Source organism: Cryptomeria japonica, chromosome 10 (genome assembly GCF_030272615.1).
Source record: "Cryptomeria japonica chromosome 10, Sugi_1.0, whole genome shotgun sequence".
In the NCBI taxonomy this organism is placed as follows: domain Eukaryota; kingdom Viridiplantae; phylum Streptophyta; class Pinopsida; order Cupressales; family Cupressaceae; genus Cryptomeria; species Cryptomeria japonica.
The window spans coordinates 366,244,443-366,261,802 of NC_081414.1; positions in this window are offsets into that span (position 1 = coordinate 366,244,443).

Below are 17,360 nucleotides of genomic sequence, written 5' to 3' on the forward strand. Positions count from 1 at the left end.
AAAAAGAAAAGCTTGCCGACGAAATCAATCAAGAATAAAGTGTGACAAGTGCCACCACCAAAGAAAAAATAAAGAAAGAAGAGATTAGTGTTCAGCCCAAGACTGAAGGAAACCCATATCAAATTAACTCCAACAACACTTCACACAAATCATAGAATAATTCAAGGAAAAATAGACAATTCATCTAATCCACATCACTAGGTGACCGATATCAGTCACACCAAAGGGAGTAGAAACTACACAACACCCAAGGGTACAATGCCCTGAATGTGTTAGAGAGTGCACACCATATATTAATTCCATCATCCTATTTATATAGCCACATTCCTTTAATCACCTTTAATACAAAGTAATCTTTTATGAAAATCTAGATAAGTATCCTTTATGGAAAATGAAAAATGCTAGCAAGAGATAAAATGACTAATACCCCCATACTCAAACAAGGAATACACTCATACCATACTTTATTGTTCAAGATATCCTATCTATAAAATGATCACATTTACCAAATTACCATAGAAAGATATAGGAGAATCCTCAATTAATCACTTGATGAAATTACTATATCATACACCATTTCTCTCAATGCACAACTAGTAACATATAGAAGGTTAGATTGTCCTTCATAAGTCATTAAGAAATTTAGCCAATCATATCTTTAAACAAGCAAATAAGTCTTGTTACTTAAGTCAAAATTTAATAGCAATTTCTACTCACATTCACACCTCTTACCAATAGTAATCTCCTAATATACTTCTATCTATATAAATTAGGGATATCACAACCCTACTTGTAGAAACTTGGTTTCCTTTTTTAACTAATACCACACAAATTCAAAAAAATATGCATCATTTTATTGAAACCCACTTCCTATCATTGCTTAGTTGTAAGCATTCATGTATTTTTCAGCATTTCAAGGGAAATTTCAATATAGACTCACAATACAACTTCATAAAATTTATTATCATTTCACCTTACTAGAATCCATTAAGAAAACACTTCTTAAAGTTGAAATTAAGGAGATAGCATCCTTTCTTAATCTATCCATTGATCAAGCAAAACATTTCTTCAAACCACATCAATCCTACTCAGGGCTAAGAATTTTATCTCACCAAACCAATGAAGACACAATAATATCATTTCAATTTCTACATATGCAATGCACCAATCCTTACTTCAATACACATAATATATCATAGTCTTTTAACTTATTAGTTTGTAAGAAAAAAGAGCTTCCTACCTTGTTTATGAAGATATATTTTATCTAATCAATCCTTCTTCTTTTTTAAAAACAGAGATGATGGATGCAATTCCTAAATCTTAATCTTCAATTAAAAATTATTCTTTCCAAACTCCTCTTTACATGTATGCAAAGTTATATCCATCCATGATTATTCATTCCTTCTACTTAATATCAATAAAGTCCTAAGTATTTGAATCTTTTACACAAAAGAGAGAAGAGGAAGGAAGGGTATTGCCAAACAATCAATGCACACACAAAAATTATGCATGATCAAATTGAATTTTCTAGACATGCTAGATGCAGCCACTTATATCCCTTTCTAAGATATACAAATTCAACTTTCCATAAGGTCTCCTAACATTACAGATGCAACTATAAATCCCAAATCCTTTGAAAGATGAAATTTACTCAAACAATCTTTTCTTACATGCAGAATCACAAATATACAAAAACAACCAATAGTTCTATTGGGTACCCATACATCCCTAGCTAACTTCCTTAATTTTCACATAGGAGATTAAAATAAGGAAAAAGGCATCATTAAGCTACTGTTTTCTTATATATAGATGCATTACTTACAAGTTCTTCAAATTCACATCAGGATCTATACTAAATTATTCTTATATGCATAATACGAACACTTCATCTTACCATAAGAAGATAACATAATAGGCTAATCTTTTAAACATAGAATTAGTTAAGAGTATACACATAATCATTTATATATACGGAAAACAACCTCTAACCTTCAAGTAAGCACTAGGAATTACAAAGCAAGCAAGACTAGATAAGGTCTTATTGACATTCCTCTCATTCTGGAGACATGCATCAAAAATCAACACACATATTGCACAAAATTATGATTTATAGAAGGGATTAGGGAGAAACACAAGGTATCGACATCTAACATATCCAAGGTTCCAATGACATTTCCAACACAAATCTCAAAGGGTAACTTCATTCAAGAGAATAGTATAACACACTATGCAAGACTCAGAGCAACAACCTTAACCAGAGATCCCAACACTTGCAATATGGGCTCTGATACCAGATGTAATGCCCGCCAAAATACCCTAGAGAGAATAAGTAACTAACATACTAATGGAGATAAAAAAAATTTAAAGTAACATCTAATGCAACACATAACATCATTTGTGAAGTACATCCACTAACATTTAATCATTATGAACATGGGTGATAGATACATTAAACTAATCACGCAAGCGGAATGATGAAACATCACTAACTTCTCCCTAGGGTATCTCAATGTCATTACTTATTACCATCACAAGAAACACAACTACTCATAACCATTACAACACTTAGGATTTCCATTACCAATGCAAAAGACACATTTTCCTAACTTTCATGATATGTATCTCACTAACTTTCATGCCAACATGGTATGCTATTATTTCAAGCAACCCAATCCATTACTTTAGTCCATTATCAACCAAATCCAAATGTTCCTAAACCCCATATCCATCTCCTAAACTAACATTATCTCATTCCAACTATCAGGATTATCTACCCATAATGTATTTAGCTATAACTCATTTCTTAACTAACATAATAAACATATTTCTTTATCCCTTTACTTAAGCATGAACACTATCAACATCACATTAATCTTTCAACATTAGATTAATTTATTAATTACAAAGCATCTGACATAAATCCATTTCTTTTCAATACAAATATTTGGCATACATCATATGCAAGTCATTTACTATCTATCTAACATGATATGCATTACATTACTATGCAAATCTGATCACTTCCTATTAGCTTCATTCTAGATCACCAATACCTAATATTCCCAATTTCTTTTACATTGAAATTCTCACATGAGCATATATTTTTCCTCTATCATAGTTTACCTATTAGCAATATGATCTATTCTCATTAAAGTTCCTTATTGACATCACAACATACACATAATGATAAACACATAACAATAGACCTAATTTCATTATAACCAATAACTAAGTAGTATTCAAATACCTTGAGATGCATCCATGTCTTATTCTACTACTAGAGTCATAATCAAATTTCACATTAAACAAAATAAATCTTTTACTTAAGGTTAATTGTTCATCTTACCAACTACCCTTTCAATATTACAATCTAGAAGTGTCCATTTATCAACAATATCAACCTTTCATCAAGAACATACAATCAATATTTGCATATACATCCATACTACACATACATCTAAATTCCTAACATGATCATTCCTTAATCTAGTATCTGAAATGCATTAATGCAAGTATATTAATTCTTTTCTTTCTTCGAATGCAATCATATGAATAATCATCGTTAACTAAGCATGATGTTAATCAACATCCATAATTCTACATCTCATTTCCTTCATTCACTCAAGGTTCTTTCACCCACTAATTTATACCTCAAATGACAACCATGGAATTTATTTTAAATCTAATGCAATAAACCATAATATAAATCATTTCTATTCAAGTATGAACCCATTAAAAACTACCAAGTACATGAAGTCTTATCCTTATAATATACAAACATATCATTGAACATCTCATAGTCACATTTACAAATAATGACATAATCCTAAATTATATCTACAATCTACTCATAATTACAATTACAAAATAATACATCATGATCATAGCTCCTCCTAATTACAAGTTTCCACCTTCAACATACAAGTTACTTCGTTACATAGATCCAAAATAACCATTACATAAATTTGCTACAAGGTACATCCATAATCCATCATGAAGAAGAATCCACATCCACGCATGAAGAATCCAAGGGAACATCCCAATGGCTAAAAAGCACCAACCACCCAACCATGTGGAACCAAAGGAACCACCCCCCATGCTAGGAGATAAAACAAGGTCCCAACAAATGCTCTAAACCTAAGTTGGCACCTATAACCAAAGAGACTAACTAAACAAGGATTCTCAAGCAACAACCAACCACAACATAACAAGAACAAACTCCTAGAGGCATATAAATCAACAAGACATAAATGCATATCAATAGGGCAATATTACAATCTCTAAGGGAACACATATAGGAGTGGAGTGCCATCACATGATATTCTCCCCAAAATATTGCCAACACAACCCTTCAAGGCATTTATTAACCCCGATAGACATGTGGAGCCATCTCTACCCATGAGAGAATCAAGGGAGATCTGACTTACCACCGCAGTGGTCTTCCCAAGCTTATCCTAAAACATCCTCCCTAGGATCAAGATGTGGGGCTCAACTATTCATTATCTTGTTTAATAAAATTATTTACCCATCCCATTAATTATCATTATGTTATCACTTGTTTACATCATGGTAAACTTCCAATATGCCCTGGTAGTCTAGACTTCATGCATCCTTACAAGGAACCTCATGCAAGCATGTCTCTCATGATCCTGATCATCACAAGGAAGCCCACTCCCCCTAACATGGCCCAATAGTAATAAATCTCAAGAGGCTTTAATCCATAATGAAAATCTGAAACATAAGCATCATATGCCGCCAAATACATCCATACATATTCCTTACAATATACACATGGCTAAAACAACAAGTATAACATAATGAGCCTCTTGGCCAACAAAGCCATCAAATTTTCTGTCAACATAAAGATAAAAACCATAGCAAGGCCAACTCACTTGTTGGTTCAAGAACAACAAAGACATCACCTCTTCAACCATGGCTTATCAACGTGGGAGAGAAAGTACCAAATCATCCACAACAACAAGGAAGATAAATATGCATAAAAACCATTGAAAAACATCAAATCAGATCAAATATCAATCTGGAAATCATCTTCAGACCAAAAGCAAGCCTCTGGTACAGAAATCAAATCGGAGAAATGTGACAGAATGACCAAAATAGACCAAATTACAAAAATAGGACCAGTACAACGCTTTTGCTAAATCTGACAACGCATTTACTAAACTAACCAACACTTACACCAATGAGAAACAATGAATATACATATTGAAATAGCACATTTACCAAATTTAGAAGGGAAAATACAAAAAATTGTGACAAGAATTAAAAATCAAAGTCTGAACGAAATACCTTGAAACATGTATGAATAATGTCACCCAGAGCATAAGAACAAATGGACATCAAAACAATAAATCAATTCAACCAATAGACCAAGTTATGATAAAGTTTACACTCACGGTAAACACAGAAAAACAACTCCAAAACTCTTAGAAAACTTAATACCAATGAAAACAACAATCACCAGCTCCTTCACACTCCAAAGAGACTTCCAAACACAGTCTTACCCAAACAAAAAACTCATCTGAAGGGAATTTATAGAGAGAAGAAAAATCACAAAGCCATGAACAGTAATCATAGCAAACCCATAATAATTTTTTCAACCCAAAACTATATTAAAATCTACATATGACATAGTTTCCCCAAAGATTGATTCCCCAAACTATACAAACTATAGAATATAGATTTATTTAACCCATCTCTCGAAGACAATATGAAGACACAAAGCAAGTAAAATGCAGAAAACTGAAAATACAAAAGAATAGGACCCCAACCTGCAACCCATGTTATGGATGAAAACTAAAGAAGAGCTCCACAAATCCTATCCAAAATCCAACCAACAAAGCTCCAACAATCCAAGCACAAAATCAAAATCTGGGAGCCAAAAGAAAACTTGCAAAGAAAATTTTCCAAAAGCAACAACCCGAAAAAAATCTCGGCAATCAAAATAAAAGCCATTCAAAAATGTTAAAACCCTAACCTCCACGAGAACCAATCAAAATATTCCTTTTGGAATATATTTATATATTTTACCAACCCACCATATAATATAATTTTATTCTCCCATTTCAAATTCATCCAATGAGAGTAAAGCGTAGGTAAGGTAAATATGAAATGTATTTATACACCAAGTGGGGGGGAAATATTATTGTTTTATTTCAATATGTTTTTACACCCCCAAATATAAATAAAGCCAAACTAAATAAATAAGTCAACCAAATGAATAAATCATAACGACAAATAAATGATCCAAGTGGGGTTTAATAATTAAATAACTCAAAGGCTCATAAAATAATAATCAAATAAAATATTAAACACTAAATACTAAATAAATAATTAAACCATAAGAAATAAATAATTAAATAATTAGACAATAAAATATCAAACCTCAATAAAGATTAAACAACAAATATTAAATAAATCTTTAACAACTTAAAATAAATAAACATTAATCGTCAAATAATTAAATACTCAAAGCCAATAATTTAAAATATTAAATTAAACATTATTAACTACAGAATCACACATCAAAGATCAAATAATTAATCTAAACATAATTAAATAAATCAACCATTACTAACATACTCACAACACTGAGAGGACTGAGCTTACTAACTGACATGACGAATTACGCCAAGACGCTAACGACACATAGTGAACAACTTAGACCTAGAGTATATGAGGGGAACTCATGTCATCTTCGAACCACATATACCATTGGGATTTAAAGGCACACTCATACTTGTGGAGCCAAGTGGAGTCGATGTCTGGTACCTGCAAAATCATGCAACCACAAAATGACAATACAACATTTACATATATATAAAGCAAGCAAGTGATAGAGAGTCATGATGGCACATCTCGTTCGTATGAGTGATGTTACATCGTCTCTATCATGAAGACAATCATATAATAGTCAAACACATCTCATAAACGTCTCATCACAAGTAATCATGGAATAGGGTTAGTACATCTAAACATCATCAAGTGCATGATCAATATAATACATCGATATAGTAAAGAATGTAAAATCCATCAAGCATATGAACACATAATATCCAACATCATAATGAGCATTTGAAACACAATAGATTCATAATCATAATCCAAAACATCAAATAGAAGCCTAATTAAGTCTATCATGAATGATGCAAAAGACAAGTCGAGGAAGGACACTACAACTTACACAACTTTTCAAAATGAAATTTAAAAAATAGATGTGCAAACTATGTAGTGACCACTTCTTTTAAGCTTTGTGAATATTATATATATCCCAACATGAACTAGGAATATTAGTTTCATATAGTGATTTTACAATCTAGAAATACATGTAGTTCAAAAATTTCAACTCTCAACAACAACAATAGTTCTAGATCATTGCTTATTCCATGTTTATTGGTTCTTGTATGGAATATTAAAACAATAACTTATTAGGAACCCCTTTATATCCTATTATATTTGAATATTCATTCTTGGCAACACCACTAAACCAATCAATATTCTTTTGATTAGACAATCTCGAAAAGGATCTAATAATATTGTAAACATTATCTAGTTTTTACAATATTGTCGAAACATTTATTTTGTTATTGTGTCTAACCTAGCCTGTCTTCTCCATGCCTCCACATTTTTTTTGCATACATGTCTATTGTGATATTTGCAACAACCCTTGACCTCTTTTTGGCTGTCCACATTCCTCCCACTATGCCGCCAAATATTCTTCACAACATTGCCCTTCCTTCTTCCTAATGTTTCTCTACACTTTATGCTTTGATAGATTTTCATATCCTATTGGAATCTCTCATCCCAAAGGTTTTTCAATGATGGATTTTTGCATAGGTGCTTGGCTACAGCTGGAGTGGGTCTCATGGCAAAGACTTTGTGGGCTCCATGATAATGCTTGGGTAAAAGAGGTAAGCCAATATTGTTGCTTCCTTCAGTGACAGGTTAGCCTTGTCTTTTCTTTTCGAAGTTGTCTTCTTCTATTATCCTATTTATGTCTTTTCCTTGGCAATGGATAAATTTTCAGCATCACTCTTAGAAAATAGAACCGAGATCCCTAAGCACATCGAGACAAACCATTTAGGGCAAGTAAAAATTGCATCATTTGTAAAAATGGGGAAATGGATTTGGGTTAATGCTAAATAATTTAGGGGTATACTAAAATGTACAGTTTCTCATTTAAAGTGTGCACATGAAAGAAAAAATCACTATAAGAGGTTGAATAATCAGAGCCTTAGTCACAAGGCAAAAAATAAGAATTCCCCTCGTCATGTGGGAGGAAACAACATATCCAAAGGTGGTAAAGACTCTAAGGATTTTTTCCTTTACAGACCTAATTCTACTCCTCTCACTTGGTCTTATGACCTATATGTGCATGAATTGTTGAATGCTAAGATGAGGTTGGAGGTTTTGGAGGTTAAAGGGAAAGAAAGAGAGCTTAAAATGCATGTGTTAGCATAAACAAATAAATCCCTAGCATACAACAATAAATTATTAAAATAAAAAGTTTAAGTACTACAAGAAGCACTTGCGATTGGGAAGTTTGAGTGGTAAAGCATGAAGGATCAGCCGCAAAGAATGAAGGGCGAATGTAAATTGCTAAAAAATTCAACAGTAGCAAATAAAGATGCGTTAAATGCTAAAGCATATCATCAAGAGGAGGAATCACTACACCAAGCATTCTTACACGGAGGGAGAGAAAATGTATAAGGTAAAATAAATTTTTTTAAAGTTACCAAGACTTGGGCCAACATCAGCAAGGCATCTACAAGCATGGGCGAGGAAGCTAATTTACTCAAGTTCATGAAACTCTAGGTAGAGAGTTTGAGGAAAGGAAAGGTAGCGAAATGAATATAATTATCAAACAAGTGAGAGATGATGGGAAAAACCAACACACTCTCAATCTTTCAAGAGACTTCTTAAGGGACATGTTGCTTTGGCAAGGTCAAATATGCCAAGCACAAAGGGTTGGTAAGTTATGTGATGAGAACAATAGGCCCATAAAAGTTGTCTTATCAAGTATTCGTGACAAGAAATATTTGTTAAGAAAGAAGCAACTCTTAAGGGGTTCTTTTTTTTTCTTAGATTAAGATTTAAATTTTAGGTAGCAAGAGGAGACAAGGGTTGAAGTGGAAAAGGTTAGAGCAGCTAGAGATGAGGGTAAAAGAGCATGATTGCTCAAAGGCAAAGTTGAAATATCTGTTGTTTCAGTTCCCATTCTATGGCAAAGCAGCAAGTGAGAAATAAAGAAGTGGTAGTGTTGACATACGTTTTGTGACCATGTGCAACATAGAATAAAGATTTCCAACTATCACTTTACTCTCTCTTGATCAAAGTTCAATTGTATGCTAAGATTGCAATAAGTTCACACAATTGAATCCAAGGTTCCAATTATGCAATGGATGTGATTCAGCTAGCTCCATGTGATATGTTGGTGATCCAAGAAGACTTGTGTTTGGGTCATTCTTTCACTTATTTGTTGTGGCTGGAACTTCATCGTCAAATATAGCAATTCTATGATGCTTCTACTTCGAATGAACTAAAATTAAAGGGAAAAGGGTTAGAATGATCTAGGTCTACTCCTAAGGGCAGTGACATCAATAGATAATTCTCTAATGGATGAATTCCAAATAAACCAATTTTTTCTTTGCCAAGATTAACTACAACTCCACAAGAATTGGTACAATCTTCCAAGGATGTTGAAGGATTTTCACATCGAGTGCATTTGAATACCCAAAATAGCACAATCCAAATGACTATCCACAATTGATCTTGGGACAAATTTAGTAGCTCAGGCTAACATTACAATGCAACTTATAATCAACAACATTCAAAAAGGATGAATCATGGAAATTCATCAAACACCATTACATTCTCTATTGAAATCATAGCACTAATCTACTTCTACTCTAAGTGAGGAAGGTGAAACCATGCAAGTTTTGGAAAATAACTTAAGTGGACACCATCATAGTCCATAGAACAATGTCTCATTGTTATTATCTCAATAACTTATTGCAACAATTTCATATAAATCTCCCTCCCTTAAAAATGAAGGGTTCACCCTCTTATATAGGCTTCTAGCCTTGATTCCATGCAACCCTAATCAGGGTTTGACCCAAAAGATTCCACACACAAGATGAAACGAGGTGGGAATGAACATTAAATGACCCATCATTTCCATTATCAATTAATTACATTCCTACCAAAAATGGCATCCACTGTGCATTAAATGCACCACTATCTTTCAAATTCGCCCAAAGCTTCATCATGCAATAAATTGCCCATAATGCTTTGAATGCTCCACCATCTCCAAAATTTGCCACATGCAATTAATGCTCCATTATCTCTCCATGCATTAACTCAACCACCATTTGGTCAAATATTTCAACAATGAATGCGCCACCATGGTGCCATGCATTCAATTGATTCTCACCATGCAAGTGGACCCAGTTGTCATAGGAACTTCTATAATTTTTTGAGTTGTGCTTCATAAATACAAAATATTCTCTTTGCGTGCCACCAACCCATCCTTGACAATAATATTTCCATTTCGGGCCCACAGAAGACATTTGGAAGATTTTTCGTACCTTGGAAGAATTTTTACAATCTTTTCCACTTCTGAAGGATTCCTGTATGCCTGGATTTTGGAGAGAAAATTTTTTATCTTGAAATAATTTTTTGTGTTTTTGTGTTCATCTTTACCTGAAGGAGGTTTTTGATCAATTTGTCACTTTTCCTATTTTTAAGGAATTTTTTCATTTCTAAGCTTTAGAATCCAAGATAGAGAAAATTCTCTCCCTTGACCAATTTTTTACATGGCCTCTAAATTTCTTCATTTTGGGTGAATTTTCTTCTATGAGAAAGAATTTTTAAATTTCTTTCTTGATTGGGATTTCCACGGTTCTCTTCCAATGTCAATTTCATGTTGTGGAGGAATTCTTCATTCGGAAATAAATTTCTTCCTTACCCCTGTCTAGCACTTCATCTCCAACTTGGGTGCTAAAAACACATGGTGAAGGAATTTTACTTGAAGAGGAAAAATCCTCCATACCCTTCATTTGGCGCCTATTCTTGACCTTGATTCTACTCTATCTCTAAGGAAGGAATTTCTTCAATCCTTAGCCAAATTTCACATTTTCCTGGAATTCTATCCTAAAGGAATGAATTTCCAACACTTTGCTAGTTTTTCACTTTTTCCAAGGATTTATGTCTTGAAGAAAGAAAATTTCAACACCTAGTCAATTTTTACTTTCCTGGAAATTCCTTCATCTTGGGTGTAATTTTTCCTTGGGAAGAAATTATTGATCAATTCATCTTGAAATTTCTTCATCTTTTGGGTGATTTTCCATGCCTAAGGAGACTTTTTTATTTTCTTTCCTAAGGGGATTTTTCTTTCCTCCTTATCCTTGACTTAATTTCCATGCCCCTCTTTCCAACTTCTTCCTTGGGCTTTGAATTGACCTTGTGGAGGAAAGTTTATCTAGAAGGAAAATTCCTTCCTTACCCTTATCCAGCGGTCCCCCTCTAATTTGGGCATTAATTGCATGTAGTGGAGGAATTCAGGGTGTGGAGGAAAATTCCTCCACAACCCCATTCTAGCACTCCTTCCTTGATGTTGGGTGCTAATTCCATGCCTTGGAGGAAATTCACTTTCAATTTCTTTTCTTGAAAGACCCCATTCCAATGCTCTTCCTCTAATTTGGGCATTAAAACCATATGATGAAGGAAAATTGGTCAAGGAGGAAATTTCCTCCTAACCCTTAGTTTGGCGCCCAACTGCTTGACATGGGTGTTGATTCCATATAGTGTAGGAAAATGTCATGTGGAGGAAAATTCCTCCACCACCTAGTTCTAGCAATCCCCTTGATGCTTGGGTACTAAAAGGAGATGGAGAATGAAATTTGGTCATGGAGGAAAATTCCTCCACAACCCCAATCTAGCACTCAATCCTTGAAATGAGTGCCAAAACTACCTAGTTATGGAATTTTCGGGGTGGAGGAAAAATCCTCCATGACCCCAATCTGGTGCACACCTACCTTTGAAATCCATTCATTGCCAAGGTAAGGATTATCTTGGATTTTCCCAGACTTAGCCAATTTTGCCCTTTTCCAGACTTGGGATGCCATCTTGGATTGAAGTGGATCTCTCTACCAGACTTAGAATATTTTTCAATGCCTTTCCACTTCTTGAATGAATTCAAACTTAGTCATTTTTCAATCAACTGCCTGCTTTTTCGCACTTTTTGGATATAAACAAATGTTCAAGAATACTTAGTCTTTAGTGTTGGGACCCTTGCCTGCGAAGAACCTGCCAAAATAAACTTACCAAAAGTAGTAAGTACTTAAAAACATCAAAATTAGGGAAAATCAGGATGGTATGACACTTACTAAAAATAGAAACTTACAAGAAATAGATACTACTAAAAATAGTAAGTTTTATTTTTGGCAAAACAAAGACAATCCAGGAGGGAGTGAAATCCCTAAAAAATACAAACTTTCTAAAAATAGAAAGTTGCTTAGAATTCGCTCAAATTTCACTAGTAGGTTCCTTGAAGGGTCCTAATTCCAATCCAATGCTTAGTTTTTTCCAAAACCCTAAGGAAAAGTTGTCAAATCTAAATTTGAATAGAAAAACCCTAAAATAGGCAAAACAGGGTCCATACTTAGCCAAATTTACTCAAACGACTTGCAAACTTGATCAAATTCACCCCAAAACACTTGTAGGTTGGGGAGATTGAATGGATTGTTGTAAAAATACACAAATAAACACAACCAAAAGTCCAAGAGGACATAAAAAGTAGGGGGTCCCCATTTGCAATGGGGTGATGTGTGAAAACATCACAACATGCGACAAGTCTAGTTGGAAACAATGCTAAAAGGTCCATACAGTCACATAGGGATGAAGACTCAACTTTGAGTCTTGCATGCCAAGACAAATAGAAATCAAGTTCTACTCAGGCTTCCTTAATTTTATTTTTTTGGAACTATAGAGGTTATCCTTAGAGACATGGGCCAGGGTTAGGGCCTATTGCGAAAGGCGGAGACATTGTTTGTCTCATAGAGACTCATGAACACAAAGGATGTAAAACTCCCTCTTTTGAAGGATATTTGAAAATGGTAGTGTGAAACAAGGCAACGGGAAATGGCAAATGTTACGAGGGTTTAATGGTGTTAGTGAAATAAAAAGAAGGTTGTTTCATTCAAGTTGAAAAAGAGGACTCTAATAAGCAGTTTCTATGATTCAAAATCTCAAAAAATACTAATCTTGTTAGGATCGAACAGGTTATTTCACTCTACAAGCCTCCAAAACCTATAATAAGTGTGTCCTGGACCACAAAGATACCTTTTCAACCATAAAATATTATAGTGATGTGTTCTCTCAACATGGTGATGTCCTCATTGTGAAGGATTTCAATGCTAGAACATGTGAACAAGCTAGCATAGTTAACTGTAAGGCTGATTGTAATCCTATTTGTCTCAAAAAAGAGAGAAAGAATCAATGGGAAATATTTTCATAAGACACCAAAGGATGCAACTGGTTTGGGTAATATAATTGCTTACTCTTTGTGGCACTTTTGATTTAATCATTTGCAATGGTTTGATTAGATGGGCAAAGTCAAGTAGTTTCACTTGCAACACTTACAATGGGACAAGTGTGGTTGACTATACAATTTTATCGTATAGATTATGCAAGAAAATTGAAGAAGTTGTGATTGGTGAGAACCTATGGGATCTAAAATAAGATCACAACATGATTTATTTAAGTCTTTTTGTGGCCAGAAAAGAAACATTATGAGGCAAAAACTTAGTGCTCTCAACAACCACATTCAAAGAGCAAAATTCTTTTAACTCGAGAAAATGGTAGCATATTCAAGGCTATTCTTGAAGGGTGACAAAATCTCTTTTCATGGTCTCAATAGTCATGAATTTAAAAATCTGATCCATGAGTCTCTTACAAAGTGCAAAAGAACAAAAAATAAAAAATATGAGACATTGTTTTCCAATTAATGCATGGTTTGATGAGGAATGCAAAATGGCTAGGAGAATTTTAAGAGATTTAAATAAAGAAGAGATTGACATCAAAGCTTACAAGTAGATTTTAAAGAGAAAAAAACCAATTTTATAATCACAAGGAGAGAAGAGCTAATTTTTCTTAAGCATTGTTGAAATCAAGGATCACTGAGAGGGGGAGGGTGAATCAGTGATCTATCAGTTAGTAGATTTACCAACTTAACTTTAAATCACTGGAAGCAAACACTTGAAACTGAAATGTAGAAACATAATACAATCAACCACAAAAGCATAACACCATATTTTTACATGGAAACCCAAATGGGAAAAACCACCGTGGGATTTGAACCCACAATATTATTTCATTATGGCCAATAGAAAAACAAATTACAATATGGGAATGCATAGGCATTTAGGCACACTGCCTAGAGCTCATTGCTCAATTAAAATAACCCGAAAGGCTACAACCCTCAAGGAAGGCTCACTGCCTTACAAATTAGTTATAGTGATGAAAAATAGTAAATGAACTCTGAAATAGCATTTGCAATGCTTGGATGAGTTCTTGTTGAGTGCCAAATATACCGACTGACTCCCTTCTACTAATCTGCTTTGTTCTGCCCTATTCTCTGTCTTAGTCAGCTATTGGATCAAGAATGCGCATGTGAAACTACACCAAAATGGATTCTCGATCACCACTCACTCCCATACAATCGCATCATCCACCAAAAAGATCATCCACACCAAACTTATATATCGACAATCACAAAATAGGTCATTTACCATGTCAGCTTGCTAAGATAATGTGTAGTCTCATGTCGGCTTGATCGGATCACAAAGGATAAATGTGGATCATCAAATCAATAATAAAAAGATGGGTCTATGTCGGCCCAATCAATCAAAACATGATTCAATGCACCGCAATCACCGAAAAGCTTTCAAACCAAAAATGCTTCATTCTTCCTAAAATATCGGTTAATCAACTACCGGTTAACACCTGCTTCTGGATAACAAGAATTATGATCACCGGATTGAATCTCTATGAAGAGTTGCCATCAATGACAACCCTACACCAATAATCAGCCACCGGAAACCACCCAAAACCACCAGATGATTGTCAATTGCCAACAAGCATAAATAACCCCAAGCTATTCTAGAAAGAACTTCAGCCAAGAAAGAAAGAAAAATAAAAATAACATCACAGCTTCTCAATAGTTTGACTATGCAAGTCAGCTTTACGAGCAATATTTTGAGGTGGCCTGCTCACCCTTGGTCAACATTTCTACAAATATTTTCACTGTGCAAGAGATCTAGATGGGCATTAAGAAGTTAGGTATTGGTAAAGCTAAGGACTTGGTTGAGCTTCAAGAAAAGTATCTCAAGTGGGGCATGAAAACCCTTGCACCTCACGTTATGAAAATCTTCAACAACATCATCCTTCAAGGGTTCTCTAAAGATTGGACAATTAGTCTAGCTATACCTCTTTTTGAAAGTGGTGATGTCAATAACCCTTCCAATTATAGGATGATAATGATTAATAATTTGTTTTCAAAAAAAATTGGCAACATGATAGAAAATAGAATCAACAAACAGGCAGAATAAAATCATAAACATGCAAAAGCTCAAGTTGGTTTTAGACCTAAACATTCCACAATTGACTATAGTATTACTTTGAGACACATCATTGAAAAAGTTTGGGAGAAAAAGGAAGAAGTATTTTGTTACTTTGATGATTTCAAAAATGCTTTTGACATGGTCCCTAGAGATAAGCTTTGACACATAATGGAAGAACTTGGGATTCCCATGTATCTCAGGGCATTTGTTCATAGACTATATGAGGATGTTAAAGTCAAAATCAGAACTTCAATGAGCATTTCATAAAACTTTAGGAGCAATATTGGAGTCAAACAAGGGTGTCCTCTATCTCCTACCTTGTTTGTCTTATATATTGAAAAGCTTGAATAGTGGTTAAACATACAAAATGGTGAGGGTATTCAGCTGGGTGAATTTATGATAAGGTTGCTCCTTTATGTGGATGATCTCATTTTGATTGCTAAATCTACCATTATTTTGTAAGAGCATATATTTTCTCTTGAGCATTTTTGTAGCATGGTGGTAATGCAAGCTAACATCAACAAAACGAAAGTCATGGTTTTCTCCAATAGAAGAAAAAAATCAGTTAAGTTTTACTTTGAAGGTAGCATTCTTGAAGAAGATACAAATTACAAATATCTTGGAATTGATCTCAACAAAAATCTAAGTTGGGAAGGATGCAGGAATAAAAGAACTTTAGGAGGTTGGAAAGCCTTTTATGCTCTTCAAAATAGATGTAGAGAGACAAAGCAATAGAATTAGAAAACCATCCAGACTCTTTTTGGGCTTTTAGCGTTGTCGATTGTCCTCTATGGGCGTGAAATTTGGGCCAGCAATACCTCGGTCTCACAATGGAAGCAAATTGAGAGAATTCAAAATTGTTTAATCACAAGCAAGTTCAAAATTAAAAGTACAATTCCCTATAATATCATGTTAAATGAAACCGAAGCTGCCCATTGAAGAAATTGCTATGGTTCACCTCATTAGCAATTTAAAAACAACCGAGAAAATGGGAGAAGATAGATGGCATAAGCTTGTCTTTAATGACACATTGTGCAAAATAAGAAAACTTGGATGTAACAAAACATCAAATAGATGAGTAAATAGAACATTTATTTGAATGTGCCCCACAAATAGCAAAGAGATAAACGCCTTGGTTATGGATAAGTTCATCAAGAGAATATAGGGTATTGGGCTAGGAAGAAAGAAACAATACTACATAATGACTTCAATCCTACGTGTGTGTGGTCATCTTCAAAAAGTTTAAATAGGGGCTAATATCCCATGGAGAGCTAAAATTCTTATTGCGCAACTTTGAACTAATTCTCATCAACTCCATTGTGAGACCAAGCAATGGAAAATGCCAAAAGAGGTTTGGGAAGAAAGGGTTTGCACTTTTTACACATCTGGGAAAGTGAAAACTGAAAATCATTTTATCTTAGAATGTGATGCCCTCAAAGCAATCAAGGATAAATTTATTAATATCTTAACCACTAGCTCATGGTATAATTTATTTTGCAAGGAGCATATTGAGAAGCTAGGAGCACTCATCGTCAACTTGCATAGGCAAAGAACTGATCTACAAAAGTTGATTTTTATTGGATAGGTTGTCTCATAGGCTATCCTTAGCCTCGTGGACATTAAAATTGTCTTCTTGTTCTTCTTCTAGCATAGTCAAGAAGAACAATGTCAAAGGTTGTGGAATTTGGCTTTTACACTTGCCAATTACTTTTTCTTGAAATT